We start from the raw sequence: 7,143 nt of genomic DNA, 5'->3' as shown, positions 1-7,143 counted from the left end.
TATCAACATTTGTATGTGCCAGAAAATTTGTTCRAAGAGGAGCTTTAAAAGGGAAAGTGGCTTCTGGTACAATTTAGGACTCATTTCAGAAGCAAAGTCCAAGAAATTACACTGTTTCAGGATGACCAGATGTTGTCCTTGGACAAGCAGAGTCATTTTACAGAACTCTGCTTTTTGCAGCTTAGAGGATTCACATGAATGAATTTAAAATATATATGTTTTACTATTCAAATAAATGCTTAACCAGATTTTATATTCCTGTTTTTTTTTTTTTTTCTTCTTTCATGCCAGTCCTCTCTTCCCATGCTCTCCAGCAGGCAATCTCTTAGGAACCTGAGAATATATATAAACAGCTATGAGACATGCTTCTTGATATGCATCAACTCAAAATAAACCCTTTTTTTTTCTTGCCCTGAGAAGCAGATTAAATAAAATAATAAGTTGGCTGCTGGACTAAGTTAAAAAAAAAAAATAAAAAGACTCTGTGAATTCGTTTATTTTAAATGATTTTTTAACAGGCAGGACTAGTGGCCCAGAAAAGCTGAGAAAGAGCATTTSCACAAAAAAAAGAAAAAGCCCTCCCTCAAATGTTACCCAAATGTCACATCACGTAGAAAGAAACACTGTCAAAGCAGAAGATGTGCTCTGTCCTGATGCACTAGTTTCATAATATTATGACATTTACATCCTAATGACAACTAAACTTTGGATTTTGGGAAATAACAGAACCCAATTTGTTGTGGTTTTGCCACCTCCCTGGGGGACCCTGCAGACCTTGCACAGGTTGGGCAGGCAAGGGAAAAGATCAGGATCCTGGGAAGGATGGTTCGGGTTATGTGGGCACAGAGGAGTGACGGGGATTAGCCGGATTGACCACCACGGTTTGGTTAAGGAAAGCAGCACAAAGCCAGCGCAAACACGTARGAGGAGAAAGAAGCTGAGGAGATGAAGCCGAATCTCTCAGCCTCCCSCTGGGGCTCTGGAGACCAGAGGAGCGGCTGGACTCCCGCTTCCCTCCAGAGCCCCTCAGCAGAAAGGGCAGAGAGCAAAGCTGGGGACAGCCCTTCTTGGGGCAAAGAGCAGAATTCGGGATACGACACCCTGCTCCCGGAGTCACACACTGGCATGGTGTCCTAGTGCAAACACCCACCGTACCTGTCCTTCTCAGGCCTGACACAGGGTGCAGAAAATCTTGGCCCTGCTGGTGCGACCACGGCGTTCAGAGGCTGCTGCRGCTGCTCACTGTCCAGCAGAGCTATTGCGCATTTTCTGTTCCCTCCAAGCTAGTAGAAAACACTTTTCTTTCACATGTCTTTTGCTCTCCGAAGCCCAGCAGTTAATAAGTTTTCAGAGATAATTGTATTTGCTGGGAGGCTCTGGGCGATTGGCTGCGCTTCGAATGGGTGAAATAGGAATGAGAAATAGTACCTGGGTTTGTACTCTCGGACGCTGGATCCTGGCAAGCAAATCCTGTAACTCAGCGATGAATTAATAAACATGTTCCATACAGTGGTGGGTATTCACAGAAGGCACAGCCGAGGCGCAAGGACACACAGCCAGAGACCTGTCTTAGCCTTGGCAGTCATCTGCTACCACGACTATCGCGGAGGATGTTGTGCATCTGCAATATGGAAAAGCCTTTAAGGTCTCCCAGAGATGGGCAGCTCTTGCCCAAGGTGAGTTTCATAAACTCTGCTAGGAAAGAAGAGCTGGACAACATTTAATAGAATTGACTATTTTATCCTAGCTGGAAATTTTGCTGTGAGGCAGGATGCTTTAGATATTCTCTGGAGTGCTTTATCAGACCTAGATCATCAAGAGATGTTCCATAGACTCAAGTAAATTGAATACCATTCATATACATCTTACACAATAATGAATAGAAAAATATCTGCAGTGAAGTGAATATGTTTTTTTTTTACTGGTAGAATTCTTATATAAGCTATTCATACAATAATTCTACACTTCAAATAATGTAATATTGTATTGCATAAAGCAATGCAATTCCCACATCAGAAACTGAAAAATGCCTTTTGTGATTGGCTTGGATTTTCAACTAAAGGTTCAAAGACAGTCTTTTCATATGCAAGGAAATTTCTGTAAAAGGAAATGTGAACCTTACAAACTGTTCTTGGTTAGCTTTGTTAATAACACTCAGTTAATTACTGCTTTATATTTAATTACAATAGATCATGATTCATTATTTCAAATAGGTTTAAAGCCCAATAGACACCAGACTGCACAGCAAATACGCTTCCTTTGTGTGTGAAGCTTCTTGCAAATTCTCAACCTGTTGTAATATAAGTRCAGGAAAAAGAATAAAAAATATGTACACAAAGGGAGATACAGTAGAACATTTTGTCTATTCGTTGGAGCTGGATAGTCAACATGACAAGAAAAATTAAACTGGGATTTAGAGACACTGTTTTACCTTGTAGAATGAAGAGCTTTCAGGATTTTACTTTAATTACCTTCTTGTTCAGTTTTTCCTTTGTTATCTAAAATCATCAATGAGACTTTTGTCTTCTGTTTTCCACTGCCATAAATCTCTGGAGCAAAAGTGCTCCCTCCAAGTAAGAACAGAACAGAACAGAAGAGAAGACAAAAGCAAGGAAGTATTTAGGCAACAGACTCCATTAAAGGGAAAAAAAAAAAAAAAAAAAAAAAAAAAAAAARGAAAGAGAAAGAAGTACATCCCACCGAAATAAAAGTTCTAAATATTTTCATTTAGGAGGCAGTGGTGGCAGCATCATATATGCCTCTGGAGTCCCAGAAAAACCCGGGTCAGGTGGGTCCCTCCTTCCAAAAGGGATTTTTGGCACCCTGTTTGAGATRGTCACAGAAAGCAGCATCTGAGTCTGAGATAAGCAATATCCATAGGCTATGGAGCCCCATCAAGGCCATTGGAAACACCTGTGGCTCCTGCTTAAACTCAGAGAGAACTGCCTTAAGTAGGGGCATCAAATACAGGTCACTGCTGTAACACAAGGTTGGGTTATCTGGGGATAAATCACTCATGGCAGAAGTGAATCATCTTGAAAACCTTTGCATGGAACCAGCAGCCTGCTGTGAAAAGTTTCTTTTTTAAGAAATAGCATTATGTAGCTAGTCAAATATGTTCATAGAACCCTCCGAACTACTGTAGAAAACAGCTAAAAATGGTAAAAGCTGTAGAAAGCTCACTAAAGGATGGCCTCACTCAGTTAACACCTAGTACTAATATGATTTGAATAAAACGCAAGGAGTTTTTTTAAACTCTTGATTATATTTTTAAATTGTGCTTTCTGCAACAGGGGAGAACAACATCTGTGAAGCTTCTTCAGCATGTATAAAATGCAAGATTTTGAAAATCCTTGATCATATTTAGTATTAATGCAAAAAGATTTCTTTTGGTCTTTGTTGTTCCCTGAGTTTTTAATGGGTTTGGCCCCTGGGCCCTTTATTCTCCAACAGCAGAGGATGCAGAGAATAACATGTCTTACTCCAGCAGTACTGAGTTCCAGGAGAGGATTGTGTTCACTGGCTGCAGAAATTCTTACTGACTCTTAGCTGCTGAGCTCAGCCTAGCGGCCTGACACTCACTCCACAGCTGGGCTAGGGTACAGCTTTTGGGCACGCTCCCCRTGAGCCAGGATGTCGGCCAGAGGAAAGACTTTGATCAGCGACATTATAGATAAGGATTCAAAAATAGTTGTGTTGTTGGATCCTGAGTTGAAACTTAATAGTGGCTGCCTTCGTCCAATATACAACTTATAAAGTGAAAGCCTGCCAGCCAAAATATCTATATATTTATTTATCTGGTATTTACTTTATTTCAGGGGCCATGAAAGAGAGGAAACTATAAATATATATGTGCCTGTGAACTAGTTTCCCAGGGAAAGTTGGTGGAAGCTGGAAGAGCCCTTCCTCCTATTAAACCCAGCAGTCTCTATAACTGATATTTTTCTCTCTTTCCATGTGTGGTTCTGACATCTGTAGTCTGCAGACAGCCTTGAAGACCAGCGTGCCAGGACAAGCAGTGACATCTCCCCCATCTGTGCAACCCATCCTCATYCAAGGCTCCCCAGGCTTCCTAGGAAAGGAAACGTGATGCTCGATGCGAAGGCAGGTGCWCGGGTGAAGGATGACCTCAGATCCGTGCATTCCTTGTCAGCATTTGGATTACGTGGGAACACAAAGATTGCTGGGCTGCTCTCCGCAAGCAATCCCTGGGATTAATTTTGCCCCTCAGTACACCCTTAAGTAATGCCGTGAGATGTGCCGGGGCTATGTGGCTTACAGGGAGAAGCAATCCCTTTCTATGCAAAACTGGCAAGCAAATGAACCAGGAGAGCTCAAACAGCCTAAAAGGCTTTGCCTCACTTGCATACTAAACCACATCTTGCTTGTAGATAGGCTGTGCTGTACCTGTGGTACCTCCTTGATGTCAATAGTCTCCTGGTAAGTCCTGCCAAGTGATGTGTGCACAGGTAGATTGTGCTGATTAGCCCTTCAAGAGGGACTAGCAGAAATCACACTGACACTGCCTGGCAAAAACATGAATGAGGAGATCTTTGGGAAGTGGGAGAATAACTGGCTTAAGACACGTTTGGTGAACGATGCTTCTTAAAGTGGCTGCTGATACTGCTCTGCCTTAGCAGCCATTCATCTGGGCGTGGAATGAAAATTGATGCTGCTAAAACAGATAATGTCAATATTTCGTTTGACATCTGGTGACCTTGTTCATATGGTAGGTATAATTTTGGGATTTACTAGAAAGAGTTAAGCCATTTTCAGGACACTAAGAACAGACCAGAAAACTTGGTGAAGCCACCTAAATTCTAATGTAAAAGTTACCACCTACTAAAAGAAAAGTGCTGGGGCTAAGGGACTGAATGAGCACACTTGTCTAAAATATAGATATTTCCTCMTTAATCGTGTATGCATAATAGTCCATGCAAAATTTAGATAGGTGTTGTAATCTGCTTGCTTCTTTTCMTTAACATGGTGATAAGAGCCAGCTACATGACACTTCTTTTTAAAATGTGTGCAATGCTCTTTCTTTTTTTGGTAACTATAACCATAACTATAAAGGATAATTCCGCAAGGACTTYTAGAGCGATTCCACTGGATACATCCCACAGGCAGCTTGCCAAAACYCAGGAACAACTCTAATCACAAATGTGTGGAGGCACCAGACAACAATCATGTTTGAGCAACTTTTAGAAAAGATCTGCATTTTCTAACACAGATTTCGAAAAGATGTAGGTCCATACACCTAACTTACGTAAAAAATCTGGTTGGCTATAAATAACATCACTATTTGATGTTTCTTAGGAGTACCAGAAACTTCCTGTACAGCATTATCTTCTTTTTCCCGTGAGAAGGCATGGATTTTAGAAATCAACAACAGCATCTGTTGGCCTGCACAATGACAACTTCATTGTTTTAGCTGTTCATTTTCAAGGTCAGAAGAAAATTGCCTTCTTCCCACCTACAACATTGCGTTGTTTGCATGGAGCATCAGTTACTGGTGGGTTTTGTCATTTCCCTCAGACACATGAATCATCGTCATTACTAAACACAGCAGTCCTGATTGGAGAGTGGAGGGGTAGGATAAGAAACCTGTTTGATCCAGTATAGAAATCCCCTGTTTAAATTGGGAATCTTCCAAATTCCCATCATCTGCTTCTGACTACCATCCCCGTAGACTCTCAGATGAAGAAAAACATACTGCATCATCACATTTCTAGCTAAGAAGAATCGGTTTCAGTCACTAGAGAGTTGAAATTGCCAATGTAGATAGTCACTTCACATTGCAATTTGGATACTGAACTTGGAAAAGAGGATTCAAAATAGCAGCTTCTTATCTACTATGATGGGATGCTGTAGGAGGACTAATGTGAAAACTGGACATCTGGAGTATGTATTTTTTCTCTGTACTTGAAAATCTTATTATTGTAGGGGAAGAAAAAAGTGGAAATTCAAAATCTGTGTAGCTGATGAAGGAAAGTATTTATGTGCTTAATCTTGAAAGAAATGAAAAACAATCCATTGCTATAGTAAAGGGTTTTGTCTGTACCTCTGCCAAGGTCACTGAAAGCATAAATTCAGGGAGACAGACCTTGAAAGAGAGCAGTGCTGCTTCCCCACAATAGCTTTCTTAGGATTCAAGGGGTTGTGAGAATTTTTTTCTTGACATTACTTGCCATTATTAAATACAATTGAAAACATTTTTCATAACTTCTGGCAGTTCAAGGTCTCACCGGCATAAGAAAATCCAGCAATATCTGTGAGATTTTCGCAGACAGGGAATGTCCATGCTCCCTTCTCAAGGTCCCCAGTCTTCTTGCTTCAGACATTCCACTGTGAGCTCTCTATATGGGAACCTTTCTGTCAGGCTCTTTAAAATCAGGTCAGCCTGTTCTCTCCTTTTCTCCATCTCTGCTTTGTAGAGCCACGCTATTGAGAAATTCAGAGTGCATTCATGGGTTAAGTGCTTCRAAGTGGTTCTTTATCCAGCCAGCATTCTTCACCTGAAGTAACCCAAACATTTGAGAAGTTTTACAAAGACAGAAAAATGTCAAGCTGTCAAAATGTAAAGACCCTGTGAAAAAATAATTTTGTTTCAATGCAGCTACGTTGCTTTCTGTGTGCACTTACCTACTTGCTCACCAGGACATCTGGCTACCTGCCACAGATTCCCGAATCCCAGAAAGACCTCCAGGGGCTAGAGGAGTGGAATCCCTTCTCATCTCAAAGTCCTRTGTCCTAGGCCTGTGGTGGGGAGCCCAAGTGCTCTGAGAGCTTTAGCTTCATATCCAGGAGACACTCAAAAATCCTGGTTTTGCTCTACTGGAGAGGCTCCCAGGCTTTTCAACTTGGTTTCATGTGTGCGGTGTGTGAAAAAAGGGGAGATGATCTAGTATAAGCCTATCAGGAGAATATCAGAAGGCCTAGAAGAAAGGTTGGGTTTCTGTAGTCCAGCAAAGAGGAGGCTAAGAAGCAGCAGCCTGCAGCTACTCAGAAGGCAGCCACAAAGATGATGAAGTCATTTTTTTCTTAGTAGTTTCAGAATATAACACAAGGGAGAGTGGCCACAAACTGTGGCTTGGGAGGTCCAGAATGGGCTTTAGCAACCTCTTTACCAGGATGACAGTGCAT

General features: G+C 41.5%; 1 long non-coding RNA gene across 1 annotated transcript; it reads right to left on the bottom strand.

Moving 5' to 3' along the window:
- Nucleotides 1–285: 285 nt before the first annotated feature.
- Nucleotides 286–1,262, bottom strand: LOC112956602. The gene is made up of 2 exons (XR_003251074.1): nt 1,156–1,262; nt 286–333 (listed from the first exon to the last, which is right to left on the bottom strand). It is a non-coding gene; the product is annotated as an uncharacterized LOC112956602 (long non-coding RNA).
- Nucleotides 1,263–7,143: the final 5,881 nt, after the last annotated feature.

The sequence above is a fragment of the Nothoprocta perdicaria genome, unplaced genomic scaffold (assembly GCF_003342845.1).
Source record: "Nothoprocta perdicaria isolate Ctin4 unplaced genomic scaffold, notPer1 scaffold_65, whole genome shotgun sequence".
NCBI classification, from domain to species: Eukaryota; Metazoa; Chordata; class Aves; order Tinamiformes; family Tinamidae; genus Nothoprocta; species Nothoprocta perdicaria.
Note: the sequence above shows the minus strand (reverse complement) of the source record. Positions and strands in the feature narration are given on the sequence as shown.